Genomic DNA, 23561 nt, shown 5'->3' on the forward strand with positions numbered 1-23561 from the left:
TACCTCTGGAAAAAAACTGAACTTGAAAACAGTCCCATAAGCATAAAGGAAATATATATCTCTATAGCAACTGCCATCATCACGATAGCTTCTAGCAATTGCAAGTGAGCCATATTGTAAGGCTGTGTGATAATCTTAAATTCGCTTTTAGTGTATTGGCTTTTCCCCATGCCCCCAGAACATTGTTTCTGTTCAAGTAATCACTTAGTGCCTTCTTAAATGGTTAAATGCTTCAGTCACTGGAGTGCGTGATTCACTGGTCAAACACACTGCTTGATTAAGTTCAGCTCTCGACGCCACTCACACAATTAAGAAATTCGGGAAATCACCAACTGGCTCCTTGAGTGGTTCGCCTTGCCAAATGTTATTGTAGGTAAGCTTTTGATGGGAACATTAACACGTTTGCAATCCCTGAGGACACTTGGAATTGAAGTATGGGTTGTGGAAGTGGCAGCGATTCTAAAAGCGTCAGGTCTATATTCGCACAGTGAATACAATGTACAATGACTCTACAATGGGAGAATGGTCATTCCAGAGTTTAGCACGCTACATACGCCCATGTCAATAAGGGCGCATTTGAGTCATCTTCCATCTACAAGTGGTAATGTCCACATTACTTCCCATGGCAGATTTCTGCCTTTAAAAGCGATGGTTTAGGCAGTTATTGAGACCCAAGGTGTTAAATTCCAAGGTGTAGAGTGAAGGTAACAGCACTCAAGAAACTTGGCAGCATCCAGAACAGAGCAGCCCACTTGATTGGCACCACATCCACAAACATCCACTCCCTCCACCACCGACGCTCAGTAACAGCAGTGTGTACTGTCTACAAGATGCACTGCAGCATCTCACCAAAGATCCTTAGACAGCACCTTCCAAACCCACCACCACTTCCATCTAGAAGGACGAGGGCAGCAGATACATGGGGAACACCCCCACCTGCAAGTTCCCCTCCAAGCCACTCACCCATCCTGACTTGGAAATATATCACCGTTCCTTCACTGTCACTGGGTCAAAATCCTGGAATTCCCTCCCTAACGGCATTGTGGGTCAACCCACAGCACACGGACTGCAGCGATTCAAGAAGGCAGCTCACCCCCACCTTCTCAAGGGGCAACTAGGGATGGGCAATAAATGCTGGCCCAGCCAGCGACACCCATGTCCCATCAATGAATAAAAACAAACCTAGATCCTGGGGTTTACATTTAATTTTGGTGTTAGGGGGAACATAGGGCACAGTGACACAGTGGTTAGCACTGCTGCCTCACAGTGTCAGGGACCCGGGTTCGATTCCTGATTCGGCCTGCGTGGAGTCTGCACATTCTCCCCGTGTCTGCGTGGGTTTCCTCCAGGTGCTCCGGCTTCCACCCACATTCTGAAAGATGTGTTGGTAAGATGCATTGACCCGAACAGGCATCAGATGGTGGTGACTAGGAGAATTTCACAGTAACTTCATTGCAGTATTAATGTAAGCCTGCTTGTGACACAAATAAACTAATAATCTTCCCACGGGCACAGAATGTGCTAAGGACACAGTCTTGGTAAACTTAATTTGGTGTTCTTACAGGTTTCTGTTGTCCCACACTCTCTGACTCAGCCCAGGCCAGGAACTATGGTGGCACAGTGTTAGCACTGCTGCCTCACAGCTCCAGGGACCTGGGATCGATTCCTGGCTTGGGTCACTGTCTGTGCGGAGTCTGCACATTCTCCCTGTGTCTGCGTGGGTTTCCTCCAGGTGCTCCAGTTTCGTCCCACAGTCTGAAAAACGTGCTGGTTAACTGCACTGGCCATGCTAAATTCTCCCTCAGTGTACCTGAACAAGTGCTGGAGTGTGGTGACTTGGGGATTTTCACAGTAACTTCATTGAAGTGTTAATTTCAACCTACTTGTGACTAATAAATAAACTTTAAACAGATACAGCAGCTGCAACTTTTGTGAAGTGTATTCTGATTTCAGCATCAGGAGATGGGTTGTTGGTGATTGTGGAGTCTAGATATTGGTCAGCCAGAGCAGGGGTTATGGGAGAGACATTCAAAAGTAGCATTTTGTTTTAAGTAGACAAAGTTTGATATTCAAGATCTTTACTAAGTGAATAAAGCCATAAGGTTCCGTAGGATGTGAACAAATAAAGATAAAGATGACTGAACAAGTTGAGAAAGATAAAACAATTTACAATATTTATCTAATTCTCTAATATTCAGGGTAAGTATAAGATATATCTGTACTAACAAGTCGATTGCAGTCACACTACAGAATAAATGACAGATGCGATTAAACTTGATTCCATGGATTTCTTAATGACCCACCTTGACATCTGTTACATTGTGACCCAACCACCCTCACCGGAACTTTATCTTTCTCATGGGGGTTCCCAATCTCCACATTCCAAGACCTCATATTGGCGTTCTCTCCAAAATTCGCTCTCACTCTGATTACTTCAACAGTGGCCACCTCGTGGGATCTCCATCTCATTTTCCGAGGTTCCTTTTGCCCTGGATCCCTGAATCCTTGAGTGCACTCACACTCAAGAATCAATTATAAGCACAATTTCAGCTTGTCTAAGCTGCACTTAAGCAGAACCCAACTACTCCAAAGGGGTACCTTTGCCCCAGCGGCCTACAGAAATGAGTCCCCAGCTTTCAGTACCTTCTCAGATTCAGGGATCCAGGGCAAAAGGAACCTCAGAAAATGAGATGGAGATCCCACGAGGTAGCCACTGTTGAAGTAATCAGAGTGAGAGCAAATTTTGGAGAGAACTCCAATGTGAGGTCTTTGAATGTGGAGATTGGAAACCCTCATGTGAAAGATGAAGTTTCAGCGAGATTGGTTGGGTCACAATGTAACAGATGTCGAGATGGGTCATTAGGAAATCCACGGAATCGAGTTTAGCCGCATCTGTCATTTATTCTGTAGTATGACTGCAATTTGCCTGTTAATACAGATATATCTTATACTTATCCTGAATGATAGAGAATAAGATAAATATTGCAAATTGTTTTATCTTTCTAAACTTGTTCAGTCATCTTTATCTTTATTTGTTCACATCCTATGGAATCTTATGGCATTATTCACTTAGTAAACATCTTGAATATCAAACTTTGTCTACTTTAAACAAAATGTTATTTTTGGATCTCTCTCCCTTAACCCGCCATCTGGCCGACCAATATCTAGACTCCACAATCACCAACAATCTTGCCACTAATCACCAACAACCTGCTCCTATTTCTTATGTTCTTATGTTTTTAACCAGTTCCCTGACGCTGAAATCAGAATACACATTGCAAAAGTTGCAGCCGTTGTATCTGTTTAAAGTTTATTTATTAGTCCCAAGAGGGCTTAAGGGTTTCTTGTGGGCTCTCTTTGGCTATCAAAGCTTCTCCCATGGCCATTTCACTTAAAGTCCACTCTCTGCAGCTCTTTCATTTACTGGAGTCTGCTTCTCCTTTCCTTAACTCAACGGGAATCTTTTCCTGCCCCTTGTTCCTGCTTCCAGGACACCTTTTTGATCTGACAGTGGGTCATCTAGACTTGAAACATTGGCTCTATGCTCTCCCCACAGATGCTCTCCCCATAGAGATTTTCCAGCATTTTCTATTTTCGTTTCAGATTCACAATATTTTGCTTTTACACATCATTGGGCTGTGGGAGGAAACTGGAGCAGCTGGAGGAAACCCATAAGATACGGGGAGCATGTGCAAACTCCCCACAGACAGCTATCCAAGGCTGAAATCGGACCCGGATCCCTGGTGCTGTGAGGCAGCAGCGTTAACCACCGTGCCACTAATACTTATAGAATTACAGCCCTTATAAAATCCTACTATTAATGGGCCACTAACTCATGATGTGGGTATGCCGGCGTTGGACTGGCATAAACACAGTAAAAAGTCTGACAACACCAGGTTTTAGTCCAACCTATTTATTTGATAATATACTCACAAGCTTTCGAGGGACACCCTCTTCGTCAGGTGAATGGAGAGTTCTGGCCTCAGACAGAGCATATAAAGCACAGACAGTTTAGAGATTACTGATTAGAATGCGAATCTTTACACCTAACCTGCTGTTCAAGACCTGAAGTGGCTGATAATGTGAGTGGAAGGAGCACTGATCACAGTTACAAAAATCCTAGTATTTCGCCAATTCGAGGGGCTGAATGGCCTCCTCCTGACCCGATGGTCCAGTGTTCCTGGGGTCAGTTGCGCGCACACAGGTCACATCCTGCTACCCTGCAACCAGTCCTGGTCTTTAGACCTGCAGCAGGCGTTGGTTTCTATTCATGTAACGGATTAACTCAGTAAGGGCATGGGTCACATCACAGTGGCTCTTATCAGTAACACCACAGCGTTCCCAACGCCTTCGTCTGTGTGCTTCAGTCATCTGGAATGCGAATGGAGCTGATGAGAGAAATACACAAGGTACTGATGACTCGGTGAACCTACATTTTACACGTTGATATTTCATGTAAGGCTAATTTAACAATGTTATCTCTGCTCGTGTCTTAGACTAATGGATCTTATGAGACAGGGCTACAATAGAGATGTAATGTCATGTATTATTAGCAGTGTCATTGATTTTGTGTCATGTCGTTTTTATTGCACAACATTCTGGGCTTCCACGGGTGGTCTGAGGATCAAATCCTACCAATTCTCCATGGAAACCATTAATGAGTGATGTTAATTATTGTTATACATTCTTCTATCCGCGTATTAATCCTTTATTGCCTTCTATCTTTAAAGCTTGAATACACTAAGGGCCAAAAACACAAAGGGACTTGGGTGTCATTGTTCAAGATTCCCTTGAGGTTAACGTGTAGGTTCAGTCGGCAGTTAGGAAGGTGAATGCAATGTTAGCATTCATGTCAAGAGGGCTAGAATACAAGAGCAGGGATGTACTTCTGGGGCTGTATAAGGCTCTGGTCAGACCACGTTTGGAGTATTGTGAGCAGTTTTGGGCCCCATATCTAAGGAAGGATGTGCTGGCCTTGGAAAGGGTTCAGAGGAGATTCGCAAGGATGATCCCTGGAATGAAGAGCTTGTCGTATGAGGAACAGTTGAGGACTCTGGGTACGTACTCATTGGAGTTTAGAAGGATGAGGGGGGATCTTATTGAAACTTACAGGATACTGCGAGGCCTGGATAGAGTGGATGTGGAGAGGATGTTTCCACTCGTGGAAGAGACTAGAACCAGGGGGCACAACCTCAAGCTAAAGGGATGATCCTTTAAAACAGAGATGAGGAGGAATTTCTTCATCCAGAGAGTGGGGAATCTGTGGAACTCTTTGCCGCAGAAGGCTGTGGAGGCCAGGTCAGTGAGTGTCTTTAAGACAGAGATAGATAGGTTCTTGATTAATAAGGGAATCAGGGGTTATGGGGAAAAGGCAGGAGGATATAGGAGATTGTTTTAAATAAGGGTCATTAGCATTGGGGCGACCCTGGTAAGGTAAATGGATATGGTACAATAATAATGTTTTTTTTTCCCTTTTCATTCACAGGCTTTAAGTCGGTCCACCTCGTGTCCAACGAGGGGCATACACGCGATGGGTCGTACTGGGGCTGCTCTTGGTTGTTCAAGATTGGCCTAGTGCTTCATGTTGTTAGTGTGTGCCTAAACTGGACAAGATACTGGGCAAGACGACAGCTCAGTGACTATCGCTGATTGCTGTGCAGACACATGGATTTGGGCCAGTGTCTGTGGGAGTTTGCGCATTCTCCCCGTGCTTGCGTGGGTTTTCTCCGGGTGCTCCGGTTTCCTCCCACACCCCAAAGATGTGCTGTTTGGCTGATTGGCAGGAATAAATTGTCCCTAAATCAGATTCCCTCAATCTGGATGGCCATAAAACATTAGACAGGGGTCGTGGGTGGAGGGGGGGACTGGTGGTGTTGAGATGGCGACGCGGGCTCGTTGGGCCGAAGGGCCTGTTTCCCGGGCTGATTTTGTTCTTTGTTCTTCGTTGAACGGGGATGAGAAAAATATCAACCATGACTGAATGGCGGAACAGACTCGATGGGCCGAGTGGCCTAATTCTGCTCCTGTGTTTTATGGTCTTGAATAATAACAACGTTCCAAAGGATTATGTTACACGGACATACAGCACGGCATGACTGGGCTTGTGTTTCCACAGCTACTGAAGGCTGGACAATGACTTAACTGAGGTCTTTAAACTGATTGACGGAGTTGACAGGATAGGTGGATTGGTGGACGCGACTGGGTGTCCCGTGATTGGCCAGCAGTGGGATCTACCAATCCTGCTGTGGTCAATGGGACTTCCCGTGGTTTGCACCATCCGCCGTCAAGAGATTCACGGAAAATCCCACCAGCGGGAATGGTGGAAAATTCCATCCATTGTTTCCTCTGCTAGGTTTTGGGGGGGATGGATGGGAGAATGGGGGTGCGTGAGTCCAGAACAAGAGAGCATAACCTTAAAATTTGAGCTAAGCAACTCAGATGGTTTTTTTTCCTTCATCCATTCATAGGGTTGTGGGTGTTGTTACTTGGGCCAACCCTAATTGCCCATCCCTAATTGCCCACCAGGCCATTTCTGGGGGCACGAAGGGGAGGCAATGGTCTAGTGGTATTATCCTGAAATTTAACTAATGTTCTGGGGACCCGGGGTTCGAATCCCACCACGGCAGATGGTGGAATTTGAATTCAGTAAAATATATCTGGAATTAAGAATCCACTAATGACCATGAAACCATTGTTGGAAAAACCCATCTGGTTCACTAATGTCCTTTAGGGAAGGAAATCTGCCATCCTTACCCGGTCTGGCCTACATGTGACTCCAGACCCACAGCAATGTGGTTGATTCTCAACTGCCCTCTGAACATGGGCAACTAGGGATGGGCAATAAATGCTGGCCAGCCAGCGACGCCTATGTCCCACGAATGAATAAAAAAACACTTAAGAGTCAACTATTAGGGTGGCATGGTAGCACGATGGTTAGCACTGCTGCTTCACAGCTCCACGGACTTGGGTTCGATTCCCGGCTCGGGTCACTGTCTGTGTGGAGTTTGCGCATTCTCCTCGTGTCTGCGTGGGTTTCCTCCGGGTGCTCCGGTTTCCTCCCACAGTCCAAAGATGTGCGGGTTAGGTTGATTGGCCATGCTAAGAAATTGCCCCTTAGTGTCCAGGGATGTGTAGGTTAGAGGGATTAGTGGGTATAATATGTAGGGATGTGGGGGTAGGGCCTGGGTGGGATTGTGTTTGGTGCAGACTTGATGGGTCGAATGGCCTCTTTCTATACTGTAGGGTCTCTATGATTTCTATTGTGAATCTGGAGTTACATGTAGGCCAGACCAGGGAAGGATGGAACATTTCCTACCTCCAAGGGCATTTACAGCAATTGACAATGGTTTCATGATCACCATTGATGTTCTAATTCCAGATTTTACTCAAATTCAAATGTCAGCATCTGCCGTGCTGGGATTTGAATCCGGCTCCCAGGATATTACCCCCCTGTGTCTCTGCACTACTAGCCCAGTGACAAAGAACATAAGAACATAAGAACATAAGAAATAGGAGCAGGAGTAGGCCATCTAGCCCTTCGAGCCTGCCCCGCCATTCAATAAGATCATGGCTGATCTGTCGCTGCTCAGTTCCACTTTCCCACCCTCTCCCCATAACCCTTAATCCCCTCTCTTATCAAAAACCCATCAACCCGCGTCTTAAAAATATTTAGCGAGGCAGCCTCCACCACTTCAACGGGCAGAGAATTCCAGAGATTCACCACCCTTTGAGTGAAGAAGTTCCTCCTCAACTCCGTTCTAAACCGCCCCCCTTTTATCTTGAGGCTGTGCCCCCTAGTCCTACTGTCTTTTTTGAGCGGGAAGAGTCTCTCCACCTCTATCCTATCCATCCCATTCATCATCTTATACGTCTCAATGAGATCTCCCCTCATTCTTCTAAACTCTAACGAGTACAAGCCCAGTTTATTCAGCCTCTCCTCATAGCTCAACCCTCTCAACTCCGGTATCAGCCTAGTAAACCTCCTCTGCACTCCCTCCAAGGCCAAAATATCTTTGCGCAGGTGCGGCGCCACTATGCCATTGCCTCTCCACATCCCATTTCTTCGCACAGCGGGCAGCTTTCTTCATCAGCATCCTTCCTCCCATCTCAAGGTCAGTGTTGGGATGTTCGCTGATGGTTGCACAAAGTTCAGCACCATTCGCAACTCCTCAGATACTGAATCAGCCCATGTCCATTTGCAGCCAATGTTCAGGCTGGGGCCAGCAAGTGGCAAGTGCCCTTTGCACCAGGGCATATGCCTGGCAACGACCATCTCCATCAGTCAAGAATCTAACAATCTCCCCTTGACATTCAATGGCATTATGGAGGCTCAAAGAACAAAGAACAACACAGCCTGGGAAAAAGGTCCTTCGGCCCAACGAGCCCACGCCGCCATCTTAACATTGTGAGTCCCCTCTCCACCCATGACCCTTGGCACACTCCAGATTGGAAACCAGACTGAGGGGAGTCTAATTTAGGGACAATTTGTTAACACCAATCAGCCTGAGAGCACATCTTTGGGGTGTGGGAGGAAACCGGAGCACCCGGAGAAAACCCACGCAAGCACGGGGAGAATGTGCAAACTCCCACAGACACCGGCCCAAATCCATGTATCTGCACAGCAAACAGTGATAGTCACTGAGCTGTCGTGTTGCTCGTCAGCTGGTCCAGTTTAAGCGTACACCAACGACGTGAAGCACTAGGCAACTCTCGAAACATCCAAGGGTAACCCTCGCACATCCCACCGCGTGTAGGCCCCTTGTTGGACTCAGCTGGACCAGCCGTCTAAATACCGCAGCTACACGGGCAGTTCAGGTGCTGAGATTTCCCTGGTGAGGAACTCAGCTTCCTGACTCCCCCAGAGACAGAGGCGATCTTACATCAAGACACAGGCCAGCAATGTGATGGCTTGCTCTCCACCTGCCTCATAAGTACAGCGGCAAGAATCTCAACACAATGCAAAGAAAGCAATTTGTTTGATCAGCACCCCATCCATCCCCTTACTTTGATTCCCTCCACCACTGTCACCCTGTGACAGCAAGGTGTGCTATATACAAGATACATCGCAGCAGCAACTCACCAAGCTTCCAGCAACAGCACCTCCCACACATACAAACAGGGCAATGGAAGCAGATGCTTGGTGTTATAATCCAGGTCAGAAACGCCAAGGTTCTTTAAGAAATCAACCTAGACTGGAAATTTTGCACTTTGAGTTTGGCTAGATTAAGCATGAGATGCTTGATTTGATTTGATTTGATTTATTATTGTCACATGTATTAACATCTTGCACGCTTTACAGACAAAACATACTGTTCATAGAGAAGGAAAGGAGAGAGTGCAGAATGTAGTGTTACAGCCACAGCTAGGGTACAGAGAAAGATCAACTTAATGCGAGGTAGGTCCATTCAAAAGTCTGACAGCAGCAGGGAAGAAGCTGTTCTTGAGTCAGTTGGTACGTGACCTCAGATCTTTTTCCCAATGGGAGAAGGTGGAAGAGAGAGTGTCCGGGGTGCGTGGGGGTCCTTAATTATGCTGGCTGCTTTTCCGAGGCAGCAGGAAGTGTAGACAGAGTCAATGGATGGGAGGCTGGTTTGTGTGATGGACTGGGCTTCATTCACGATCCATTTTAGTTTCTTGTGGTCTTGGACAGAGCAGGAGCCCATACCAAGCTGTGATACAACCAGAAAGAATCCTTTCTATGGGGCATCTGTAAAAGTTGGTGGGAGTTGTAGATGACATGCCAAATTTCCTTGTTTCAGTTGATGTTCATGAGGTGTTTCACTTCAGGCATGATTCAACTGACCCACTAGGGAGCTTTTATCAAACAAAGTTTATTTAAGAATAGAGTTAGCATGCACACACACTCACACACACACTCGTACTCACCCACTCACACCCACACACTCACACACACTCACACACACTCACACACACACTCGTACTCACCCACTCACACCCACACACTCACACACACTCACACACACTCACACACACACTCGTACTCACCCACTCACACCCACACACTCACACACACTCACACACACACTCGTACTCACCCACTCACACACACACTCACACACACACTCGTACTCACCCACTCACACACACACTCACACACACACTCACACACACACTCACACACACTCGCACACATGCTCGTACTCATGCACTCACACACACACTCACACACACACACACTCACACACACACTCGTACTCACCCACTCACACACTCACACTCACACACTCACACACACTCACATACACACTCACACACTCACACTCACGCACGCACACACACACTCACACACACACACACTCACACACTCACCCACTCACACACACACTCACACACTCACACACACACTCACACACTCACACGCACACTCACACACACACTCACACACACACACACACACACACTCACACGCACACTCACACACACACTCACACACACTCGTACTCACCCACTCACACACACTCGCACACACACTCGCACACATGCTCGTACTCATGCACTCACACACACACTCACACACACACACACTCACTCACACACACTCACACACACTCACACACACACTCGTACTCACCCACTCACACACTCACACTCACACACTCACACGCACTCACATACACACTCACACACTCACACTCACGCACGCACACACACACTCACACACACACACTCACCCACTCACACTCACACTCACACACACACGCACACTCACACACACATACAGTCATTCTCACACACTCACACACACACTCACACTCACACACACATACAGTCATTCTCACACACACACACACAAAGAAGAACAAAGAACAATGAAAATTACAGCACAGGAACAGGCCCTTCGGCCCTCAAAGCCCGCACAGACTATGCTGCTTGACTTAACTAAAATCCCCTACCCTTCTGGGGACTGTAACCCTCTATTACCATCCTATTCATGTACTTGTCACGATGCGCCTTAAAACTCATTACAATATCCACTTCCACCACCTTCCCCAGAAGCGAGTTCCAGGCGCCCACCATCCTCTGTGTAAAAAATCTGCCTCGTACATCTCCTTTAAACCTTGCCCCTCACACCTTAAACCTGTGCCCCCTAGTAATTGACTCTTCCACCCTGGGAAAAAGCTTCTGACTATCCACTCTGTCCAGGCCCCTCATAATCTTGTAGACTTCTATCAGGTCTCCCCTCAACGTCCATCGTTCCAGTGAGAACAAACCAAGTTTCTCCAACCTCTCCTCACAGCTAATGCCTTCCAGACCAGGCAACATCCTGGTAAATCTTTTCTGCACCCTCTCCAAAGCCTCCACATCCTTCTGGTAGTATGGGACCAGAATTGAACACTATATTCTAAGTGCGGCCTAACTAAGGTTCTATAAAGCTGCAATATAACTTGCCAATTTTTAAACTCAGTGCTCTGGCCAATGAAGGCAAGCATGCCATATGCCTTCTTGACTACCTTCTCCATCTGCATTGTCACTTTCAGTGACCTGTGTACCTGTACACCCAGATCCCTCTGCCTATCAATATTCTTAGGGGTTAAAACAAAGAACAAAGAACAAAGAACAAAGAACAAAGAACAACCCAGCACGGGAAACAGGCCCTTCGGCCCAACGAGCCCGCGCCGCCGCATCGCCCTACACCTATTCTACCCTGCATGTCTACGAATGGGACCCTACTCAGTCAGATTCAGGGAAGAAATAGTGTCAATTTGGTGGAAACCAATTAGCCTAAGAGCACATCTTTGGGGTGTGGGAGGAAACCGGAGCGCCCGGAGGAAACCCACGCAACCACAGGGAGAATGTGCAAACTCCCACAGACACAGGCCCAAATCCATGTATCTGCACAGCTAGCAGTGCTAGTCACTGAGCTGTTGCGGTGCCCGTCTATCGGTCCAGGATCAAGCACACACACCGACATGAAGTACTAGGCCACTCCTGGACTTCCAAGAGCAGCCCACGCACAACCTGTCGTGTGCATGCCCCTCGCTTGACACGAGGTGGACCTCCACCTGTGGAATAAAGACAAAACATATTAGTTATACAGCCTGCCCTTCCGGTATCTCCCGAGGTTTACCCTATTTAATAGCCCCTACCATATCCCTCCATTCCCGTTTCACTCATATGCCTATCTAACTGCATCTTAAACGAGTCCAACGTGCCTGCCTCCACCACCCTACTCGGTAGCGCATTCCAGACCCCCACAACTCTCTGTGTAAAGAACCTTCCTCTTACCTCCAAATTATACCTCCCCCCCCTCACCCTTAATTGATGACCTCTTGTGTTCGTACCCAGTCTAGGGAGCAGTCTCTCACTATTAACTCTATCTATTCCCTTCAGTATCTTATATACCTCTATCATGTCCCCTCTCAATCTCCTTCTTTCCAAGGAGAATAGCCCCAGTCTCTTCAGTCTCTCCTCGTAACCCAGTCCCCCCATGCCAGGCAACATCCTGGTAAACCTCCTCTGCACCCTTTCCAGAGACTCCACGTCCTTCCGGTAATAAGGTGACCAGAACTGGACGCAGTACTCCAAATGCGGTCTAACCAACGTTCTGTATAACTGAAGCATTAGACGGCAGCTTTTATACTCTAAGCCCCTTCCTATAAAGGCTAACATCCCATAAGCCTTCCTAACAACGTTCTCCACTTGTGACACAACCTTCATGGATTTGTGGACCTGCACTCCCAGGTCTCTCTGTACATCTATACTCCTAATCGGCCTACCTTTTATCACATAACTCCTCTCTGCATTATTCCTTCCAAAATGCATCACCTCGCATTTGTCAGGATTAAATGCCATCTGCCACCTATCTGCCCACTGCACCAACCTATCTATATCCTGTTGTATCACCTGACAATCCAGCTCTGTACCCGCCAACCCTGCCATCTTGGTGTCATCAGCAAACTTGCTGATCACACCACCTACTCCCTCTTCTAAGTCATTTATGTAGACTACAAAGAGGAGAGGTCCCAGTACCGAGCCCTGCGGCACACCACTGGTCACTGGCCTCCAGCCCGACAAGGTACCCTCCACAACTACCCTCTGTCTCCTATTTCCCAACCAGTTCTCAATCCACCTAACTACCTGGCCTCGTATCCCATGCGCCTTAACCTTTTCTACCAGCCTACCGTGAGGGACTTTGTCAAACGCCTTACTGAAATCCATGTAGATGACATCAACGGCTCTCCCATCGTCAACCGTTTTTGTCACCTCCTCAAAGAATTCCACCAGATTCGTAAGGCAAGACCTCCCTCTAACAAAGCCATGTTGCGTATCCCTAATCAGATCACAACGCTCCAAATGCTCATACATCCTACCCCTAAGTATTTTTTCCATTAACTTCCCTACCACCGACGTCAAACTCACTGGCCTATAATTCCCAGGGTTATCCCTACTACCTTTTTTGAACAACGGGACCACATTTGCTACCCTCCAGTCTTCTGGGACCTCACCTGTGTCCAAAGAAGAGACAAAGATGTGCGCCAGAGGCCCAGCAATTTCATCTTTCGCCTCCCTAAGCAGCCTGGGATAAATACCATCAGGCCCCGGAGCTTTATCCGTCCTTACGCTGCCTAAAAGCCCTAGCACTTCCTCTCTCGTAATAACTATATCCTGCAACTGAACCTCCGCTCCCTCCAAGAGACCGCACGATTCCGAACCCCTCTCCTTCGTGAATACCGACGCAAAGTATTCATTCAGGAGCTCCCCCATTCCCTCCGACTCAATACACAACTCTCCACTCTTGTCCCTAAGAGGACCAATTTTCCCTCTAACTACTCTCTTGCCTCTAATATAGGAATAAAATGCCTTAGGATTATCCTTAATCCTACCGGCCAAAGCCATCTCATGCCCTCTCTTCGCCCTTCTAATTCCCCTTTTTAGCTCCCTCCTACTCTCTCTATATTCCTCCAGCGCACACTCCGTACCCATTTGTTTTGACCTATCATACGCCTCCCTCTTCTTCCTAACCAAGTCTTCAATATCCCCCGTAATCCACGGCTCTCTAATCCTACCTTTCCCATCCTTTCGCTTAACTGGAACAAACCTCCCCTGCAACCATTTCATTTTGTCCCTAAAAGCCTCCCACTTGCCAACCGTGGACTTGCCAGCTAACAGTCCCTCCCAGTCAGTTTGCTGCAGCTCCCTCCTAATCCTGCCATAGCTCGCCTTTCCCCAGTTCAGCACACTCCCGCTTGGACGGCACTCGTCCCTTTCCATTTTTATCCTAAAGTAGACGGACTTGTGGTCACTGTTCGCCACATGTTCGCCTACCTCTACCTCACCCACCTGCCCTGGCTCGTTTCCCAACACTAAATCCAGTATAGCCCCTCCCCTAGTCGGGCAAGTTACATACTGTTCTAGCGACCCTTCCATAACACATCTCACAAACTCCTCTCCCTCCGTACCCCCAGCTCTAGGCCCCCTCCAATTTACTCCGGGAAAATTAAAATCACCCACTACAACCACTCTATTCTTTCTGCACCTGTCCAAAATGCCCCTGCAAATTCCCTCCTCCACTGACTTTGGGCTGTTGGGTGGCCTATAGTACACCCCTAGCAGTGTGATCTCTCCCTTTTTATTCCTCAACTCCACTGCCATTCACTGTATATTTCCTATCTGTATTAGACCTTCCAAAATGCATTACTTCACATTTATCTAAATTAAATTCCATCTGCCATTTGTCAGCTCACTGGCCCAATTGATCAAGATTCCATTGCAATTGAAGATAATTTTATTCACTGTCCACTATGCCACCAATCTTGGTGTTATCTGCATTGGTGTATCCTGGAATGTGAAGCTGCCAATCCTGTCCTTCCCTTAACCAAGTCTCAGGCAACACACACACACACACGGCATGGTAGCACAGTGGTGAGCACTGCTGATTCACAGCTCCAGGGACCTGGGTTCGATTCCCGGCTTGGGTCACTGTCTGTGTGGAGTTTGCACATTCTCCCTATCTCTGCATGGGTTTCCTCCGGGTGCTCCAGTTTCCTCCCACAGTCCAAAGATGTGCGGGTTAGGTTAATTGGCCATGTTAAATTGCCCCTTAGTGTCCTGGGTTGTGTAGGTTAGAGGGATTAGTTGGTAACATATAGTTGGGGATCTTACAGAGACGTATAAGATAATGAAGGGGATGGATAGGGTAGAGGTAAAGAGATTCTTCCCGCTCAGAAAGGACAGCGGGACTACAGGGCACAGCCTCAAGATAAGGGGGGGTGCAGTTTAGATCGGAGTTGAGGAGGAACTTCTTCACTCAAAGGGTGGTGAATCTTTGGAATTCTCTGCCCGTTGAAGTGGTGGAGGCTACCTCGCTAAATATATTTAAGTCACGGGTAGATAGGTTTTTGGTAGGCGAGGAAATAAAGGGTTACGGGGAGAAAGCAGGAAAGTGGAACTGATCCACTTCAGATCAGTCATGATCTTATTGAATGGCGGGGCAGACTCGAAGGGCTAGCTGGCCTACTCCTGCTCCTATTTCTTATGTTCTTATGTAATATATGGGGATCGGGCCTGGGTGGGATTGTGGTTGGTGCAGACTCGATGGGCCAAATTGCCTCTTTCTGCACTGTAGAATTTCTATGATTTCTATGATGATTTCACACACAGAAGCTTGAAGTTAGAACACTCCCCAAAATAGTTTGAGAGAGAAAACTGCATTCAGGCTGAAGGCCAAATACTTTATAACCAGCCACCAAATCTGAAATGAAAATTCTGTTGGGAGAGAAAAAAAAGTGTCCTTCCTGACCTATCAATCAATCTCCCCACAACACTTCAAAAGGTCGTAAACTCCCAGAAAGTGCATTAGGCCCAGAGCAAAAATTAACAAATCCCATCTAAATCATTCAAGCAGCAATTAAAGGACTTCAAATCAGGTAACCCGGTGCCACAATGAAAAAAAGCCGCATTTAACTGCAGAGAACATGATTTAAAAAATACATTTCTTAGAGGCACAGTGGCGTCACAGCAGGAACACCGCCACCTAGGGGCAGGGAGGAATATCATGCAGCCCACTGCTTCTCCTGTCCCCGGGTCACTTATTCCTCCTCCTTCCTCTGCTTTAACCCTTCCCCTCAATCATGCACGAGATTTTTTTCCCCTCTCAAGATTCATCATTCAGTTTACCAAACGGTCACAGGAAGGTCCTAGCAGAACGGCATTTGGTTATAAATATCTTCTGATATTTATCCAGCCAGGGTCATTAATAATAATAGGAGCAATCATATAACGCAGTGTTAGTTGGTGATCCCATTGTGACTATTACACAAACCAGCAAGTACAAATTTGACTTTAACGACATAATGTAATGTTGGTAATTTGAAAGGAATATAATATCCCATTCGGTATTTTATAACACTATGGGGGCGATAGCATTGATTTCACTGACTGTCTCAGCCCTCATTAACACGTTCTGCATATTGCACTCCATAGACACAGTGACAACAAATGCATATCTGAGGGAAAGTTTCAATACTTACAATCCCCAAGTAATCCTCAGGTAAAATGATAATCATAGGATCATAGAACCCCACAGTGCAAAAAGAGGCCCTTTGGCCCATCGAGTCTGCACCAACCACAATCCCACCCAGGCCCTACCCCCCGTATCCCTACATATTATACCCACTAATCCCTCTAACTTACACATCCCTGGACACTAAGGGGCAACTTCTTACCATGGCCAATCAACCTATGACCAGGTTTTTGTTTAGTGATGTTTTTTGGGGCGGCACGGTGGCACAGTGGTTAGCACTGCTGCCTCACAGTGCCAAGGGTTCGATTCCCGCTTGGGCCACTGCCTGTGTGGAGTTTGCACATTCTCCCAGTGTCTGCGTGGGTTTCCCGCGAGTGCGCCAGTTTCCTCCCACAGTCCAAAGGTATGTAGGTTAGGTTGATTGGCCATGCTAAATTGATCCTGGTGCAGGGGGATTAGTAGCATAAATACACGGGGTTATGGGGATAGGGCCTGGGTGGGATTGTGGTCAATGCAGACTGGATGGGCCAAATGGCTTCCTTCTGTACTGTAGGGATTCTGTAATTCTATGATAATCCAGACAAATTGCACAACATAAGAACATAATAATTCAGAGCATCCTGACTTGTTAATATATTGGTCGTTCCTTCACTGTCACTAGGTCAAAATCCTGGGACTAACAGCACTGTGGGTGTACCTACATCTCATCGACTGCAGCAGTGCAAGGGCTTAAGTGGATGGTCAGAAAATGGTCCTCGAACTAACAATGCTCACATCACTTGAGTGAAGGCTTCTACTGGTCAGGAGCATGGGGCCAAAGTGGGTGGATGGAATTATGATACAGCTCAGCCATTCCTTAAATGGTAGCACAGGTTTGAGAGGCTGAATGGCCTGTTCATGTTCATGTGTTCAGTGCATTCCTACATATCCTCACGTTGAGGCATGAGGAATGCTTTATTTTCCATTTGACAACATTCATTGAAAAGATCCATAGTGTTATAGAGGTTTACAGCATGGAAACAGACCCTTTGGCCCAACTTGTCCATGCCGTCCAGTCTTTACCGCTAAGCTAGCCCCAGTTGCCCTTATTTGGCCCATATCCCTCTATACCCATCTTACCCATGATGTGGAGATGCCGGTATTAGACTGGGATGGGCACAGTAAGAAATCTCACAACACCAGATTAAAATCCAGCAGGTTTATGTGGAATCACGAGCTTTCAGAGCACTGCTCCTTATCAGGTGAGTGGGTTCACAAACAGGGCATATATAGACAGAGACACAATTGCAAAATAATGGTTGGAAAGCGAGTCTTTACAGGTAACCAAGTTTAACCAGTGATTATCCCACTCTCCACTTGCACTGTCTCCACTTGTAAAGGTTTGATCACCTGTAAAAACATGCATTCCAACCATTATCTTGCAATTGAGTCAGTGTCTATATACGCTCTGTTTGTGAACCCGCCTCTCCACTCACCTGATGAAGGAGCAGCACTCCGAAAGCTCCTGTTGGGCTTTAACCTGGTGTTGTGAGATTTCTTACTGTGTCCATCTTACCCATGTGTCTGTCTAAATGCTTTATAAAAGACAAAACTGTACCTGCCTCTACTACTACCCCTGGCAGCTTGTTCCAGACATTCACCACCCTCTGTGTGAAAAAATTGCCCCTCTGGACCCTTTTGTATCTCTCCCCTCTCACTTTAAACTTATGCCCTCTGTGTTTAGACTCCCCTACCTTTGGGAAAAGATATTGACTACCTAGCTGATCTGCGCCCCTCATTATTTTATAGGCCTCTATAAGATCACGGGTAATATAAGACCTCTATATTTAAGTCACGGGTACATGGGTTTCTGATAGACAGGGGAAGTAAGGGTTATGGGGACAAAGCGGGAAAGTGGAACTGATCCACTTCAGATCAGCCATGATCTTATTGAATGGCGGGGCAGGCTCGAAGGGCTAGATGGCCTACTCCTGCTCCTATTTCTTATGTTCTTATGTTCACCCCTCAGCCTCCTACACTCCATGTTTGAAGAGAGATCTTATCAAATCATCAGTTTGCAAAGGAACAGTGAAATCTGAGGCAACAAAACCGCTGATGTTAGAATTTGCTTTGAACCCATCGGGGTAGGACAGAGATCAGTTCTTGTCCAGCAAATGCCTGACACGCGTAACTCAAAGAGAACAGAACGAGAGGAAGATAGACTAAGATGTAGATAGTGAACCATTTATATTTGATGCAATCTGATCACAAACCGTGAATATATCCTTGTAAGCAGACAAATTAACTTCCAGCTGGTGTTATTAAATCCTACTTCACATCCTGAGATCAACAATGATATACTGTGTCGATATCAATTGCACTTCTGTGTCCTTATGAACTGAATGCTAATTAATTGACATCACTTGCAAAAACCGCTTTACAGAAGGACCAACAGTTACACTCAGACATAGCATAGTGAATGAGAGAGATGCGTCAGAGGCTGGGATGTGGTCGGAGTTTTGGGTGGCTCACAGCGACAGCAACAATATTAAAGTGTGTTTATATCCTCTCATTAAATCCCGAGACGCTTCACAAAGGTTTGTCAAAAGAAAACACCTGCCGCCAAGCGACGCCAGGACAGATAATGTTTTAATGGAACAGTAGAAAGGATAGGAAAGAGGGAGCACGGCAAAGACATTTGCAGAGGGAATTCCATCCAGAGCCTGGGGTCCAGGCAGCTGAATAAGAGGAGGCAATGTCTTAACATAGGACATAGAAAACTACAGCACAAACAGGCCCTTCAGCCCACAAGTTGCGCCGATCATATCCATACCTCCCAGGCCTATCAATAACCCTCAATCCCATTAAATCCCACGTACTCATCTCTTAAAAGACCCTATCGAATTCGCCTTCACCACCACCGACGGCAGCCGATTCCACTCACTCACCACCCTCTGAGTGAAAAACTTACCCCTGACATCTCCTCTGTACCTGCTCCCCAGCACCTTAAACCTGTGTCCTCTCGTAGCGACCATTTCAGCCCTGGGAAATAGCCTCCGAGAATCCACCCTATCTATTCCTCTCAACATCTTATACACCTCTATCAGGTCGCCTCTCAACCTTCGTCTCTCCAGGGAAAAGAGTCCCAGCTCCCTCAACCTATCCTCATAAGGCATGCCTCCCAATCCAGGCAACATCCTTGTAAATCTCCTCTGCACCCTCTCAATAGCTCCCACATCCAAGTCTTAGTGGTACTATCACCAGACTGTTAACCCAGAAGCTCAGCTAATGCTCTGGGAACCAGAGTTCGAATTCCGCCATGGTAAGTGGTGGAATTTGAATTCTATTAAAAATATCTGGGGTTAAGAATCAACCAATGGCCATGAAACCATTGTCGATTGTTGGAAAAACCCATTTGATCTGAAGCTACACACCAACTGACTCAAGAACAGCTTCTTCCCTGCTGCTGTCGGATGTTTGAATGGACCTACCTTGCATTAAGTTGATCTTTCTCTCCACCCTAGCCATGACTGTAACACTACACTCTGCACCCTCTCCCTTCCTTCTCTATGAACGGTATGCTTTGTCTGCGTAGCGCGCGAGAAACAATACTTTTGACTGTAAGTTAGTACATGCGACAATAAGACACCAAATCGGATCAAAAGAATCCGTGGAGTGGGAAGGGATTTATTGAGGTGGATTGGTAAGACAATGTCTTCCCAATCTTCAATCAGAAGAACTCTCTGCTCTTCTGTCTGGGATGTCGGATGAGGAGTCTAACAACTATTGGAGAGGTCAAGAGGGATAGTGTCCAGACGGAGCAGAGCATCACTGATGTATACGTGAAGACTGGCACTGTGTTTCCAATGATGTCACCATGGGGCAGGTAGAGTGGAAGGACTCGAAGATTCGATCCTTAAAAAACAAGAGGGATAACCGTGCCAGAATGAGAAGGGAGGACATTGATGATGATCCCCTGGCTGTGACTGAATAGGCAAGACTGGAAGCAGCTCCACACAGCTGGACAACAATAGACAAGCATTCCTTGGAATCCCTGCAGTGCAGGAGGAGGCTATTTGGCCCATCGAGTCAGCACCGACTCTCCAAAAGGGCATCTTACCCAGGCCCAGCCCTCCCAACCTATCCCCATGACCCTGCACATTTTCCATGGAGAGTCCACCTAACCTTCACATCTCGGTACACTGAGGGGCAATCTTGCATGGCCACTCCCACCTTCTTCCATTGGGAAAAAGATACACAAATCAGGTCATGTATGACCCAACTCAAGGACAGCTTCTTCACTGCTGCTGTCAGGCTTTTGAATGGACCTATTTCGCACTAAATTGATCTTTCTCTGCACCCTAGCTATGGCTGTAATGCTACATTCTGCACTTTCCTTCTCTATGAACAGTATGCTTTGTCTGCATAGCGTGCAAGAAACACTGTATGCTAATAATGGGGCGGTACAGTGGCACAGTGGTTAGCACTGCTGCCTCTCAGCACCAGGGACCAGGGTTCAATTCCAGCCTCGGATCACTCTCTGTGTGGTGTTTGCACATTCTCCCCGTGACTGCGTGGGTTTCCTCCAGGTGCTCCGTTTCTTCCCGCAGTCCATGAGTGTGCCGGTTAGGTGGTTTGGCCACGATAATTTGACCCAAGTGTCAGGGGATTAACAGAGTAAACATGTGGGGGATAGGACCTGGGTAGGGTTGTGGTTGGTGTAGGTTTGATGGGTTGAATGGCCTCTTTCTGTGCTGTAGGGATTCTATGTTTCTTTGTGACAATAATAAATAAATCAAAAATCCACCCAACATGCACATGTCTGGTCTGTGACAGGAACCCAAAGCACCCAGAGAAACCCATGCAGATATATAAAATATATATATATATATATATATATAACCCATGCAGATATACCCATTTGAATATAAAAGTAGGGAGGTCTTGCTGCAGCTGTATAGGGCATTGGTGAGGCTGCAGCTGGAGTACTGTGTGCAGTTTTGGGCGCCGCACTTACGCAAGAATATTTTGGCCTTGGAGGGAGTGCAGAGGAGGTTTACTAGACTGATACCGGAGTTGAGGGGGTTGAGCTATGAGGAGAGGCTGAATAAACTAGGCTTGTACTCGTTAGAGTTTAGAAGAATGAGGGGAGATCTCATTGAGACGTACAAGGTGATGAATGGGATGGATAGGGTAGAGGTGGAGAGGTTCTTCCCGCTCAGAAAGGACAGTAGGACTAGAGGGCACAGCCTCAAAATAAGTGGGGGGGGGGCAGTTTAGAACGGAGTTGAGGAGGAACTTCTTCACTCAAAGAATCTCTGGAATTCTCTGCCCGTTGAAGTGGTGGAGGCTGCCTCACTAAATATTTTTAAGACGCGGGTTGATGGGTTTTTGATAGGCAAGGGGATTAAGGGTTATGGGGAGAGGGCGGGAAAGTGGAACTGAGCCACGACAGATCAGCCATGATCTTATTGAATGGCGGGGCAGGCTCGAAGGGCTGGATGGCCTACTCCTGCTCCTATTTCTTATGTTCTTATGTTCTTATATGGGGAGAACATGCGAACTCCACACAGGCAGTCACCCCAAGGCTGGAATCAAACCCGGGTCCCTGGCGCTGTGGGGCAGCAGTGCTAACCATGAGTGTTGTCACCCTGTCAAAAGGTTGCGGGCGGGCTGAGAAGGATGAGGTGAGATGGTTTACCATGGCCATATCACACAAGGATAAGACTTTGATAAGTACAGTTTCAATGTTGTGACGCTTAGAGGTAGAAAAATACAGGCTGGAGTTTAACTGCGGGATTGGATATATATATATTTATATATATGGTGAGACCTTCCTGTGTGTAAATGAGCTGCCCTGTTTTTCTACTTTGTAACAGTGATGAGACTTAGGGGGTGGCAGGTGGTGGCGCAGTGGTTAGCACTGCTGTCTCACAGCAACGGGGACCCAGGTTCGAAACCTGGTTTAGAACATAGAACATTCCAGCGCAGTACAAGCCCTTCGGCCCTCGATGTTGCGCCAACCAGTGGAACCAATCTAATGACCCTCGAACCTAAACTATTCCAATGTTACCCATATGCCTATCCACTGACCATTTGAACACCCCTAAAGTTGGCGAGTCCACAACTGCTGCACGCAGGGCATTCCACGCCCTTACTACCCTCTGAGTAAAGAACCTACCTCTGACATCTGTCCTATAATTACCACCCCTTAATTTAAAGCTATGTCCCCTTGTGTTAGCCATCACCATCTGAGGAAAAAGGCTCTCACTGTCCACCCTATCTAACCCTCTGATCATCTTGTATGCCTCAATTAGGTCACCTCTTAACCTTCTTCTCTCGAACGAAAACAACCTCAAGTCCCTCAGCCTTTCCTCATAAGACCTTCAAGTGGTTTGGGTCACTGTCTGTGCAGAGTTTGCGTGTTCTCGTCATATCTGCATGAGTTTCCTCCGGGTGCTCTGATTCCCTCCCACAGCCCAAAAGGATATGCAAGTTAGGTGGATTGGCCACGTTAAATTGGCCCCTTAGTGTCAGGGGGATGAACTTGAGTAAATGCGTGGAGATGGGGCTGGGGTAGGATTTGATTGGTGCAGACCCGATGGGCCGAATGGCCTCATTCTGCACTGTTGGAATTCTATGAGTCCAAGACTTCAAAAGCACTGAATTGGCTGTCAAGTACCTTGGGATCTTCTGAGGTTGCGAAAATTTGAATACAGAATTTTATTTTGGTTTTAAATAATTCTGCTTCATGGTGTTGAGCCTTTGGAAAATTGTTTCAATTAGATGCAGCAAGCAGTACACCAGAGATTAGAAAGACACGGTTTCCTTGGATACCATGTATCAGATGATTTTGTTTTTTTAATTATCTTCAATAAAACATACCCAATCCGAATATGAATCAGAAGTTAGGGCGTTGGAAGAATTTAGAATGTATTTTGGGCCATTTCTTAGAACAATATGTTCTGGAATCAAATCTGGGGACAGGCTACTTTAGACTTGGTAATGTGTAACTAAGAACAGGGTTAATTATTGCCTCATAGTAAAGGATCCTACAAGGAAGAGTAATCATAACATGGTCGAATATCTCATTCAGTTT

This window comes from Carcharhinus amblyrhynchos, chromosome 2 (genome assembly GCF_965287045.1).
Source record: "Carcharhinus amblyrhynchos chromosome 2, sCarAmb.v2.hapA, whole genome shotgun sequence".
In the NCBI taxonomy this organism is placed as follows: domain Eukaryota; kingdom Metazoa; phylum Chordata; class Chondrichthyes; order Carcharhiniformes; family Carcharhinidae; genus Carcharhinus; species Carcharhinus amblyrhynchos.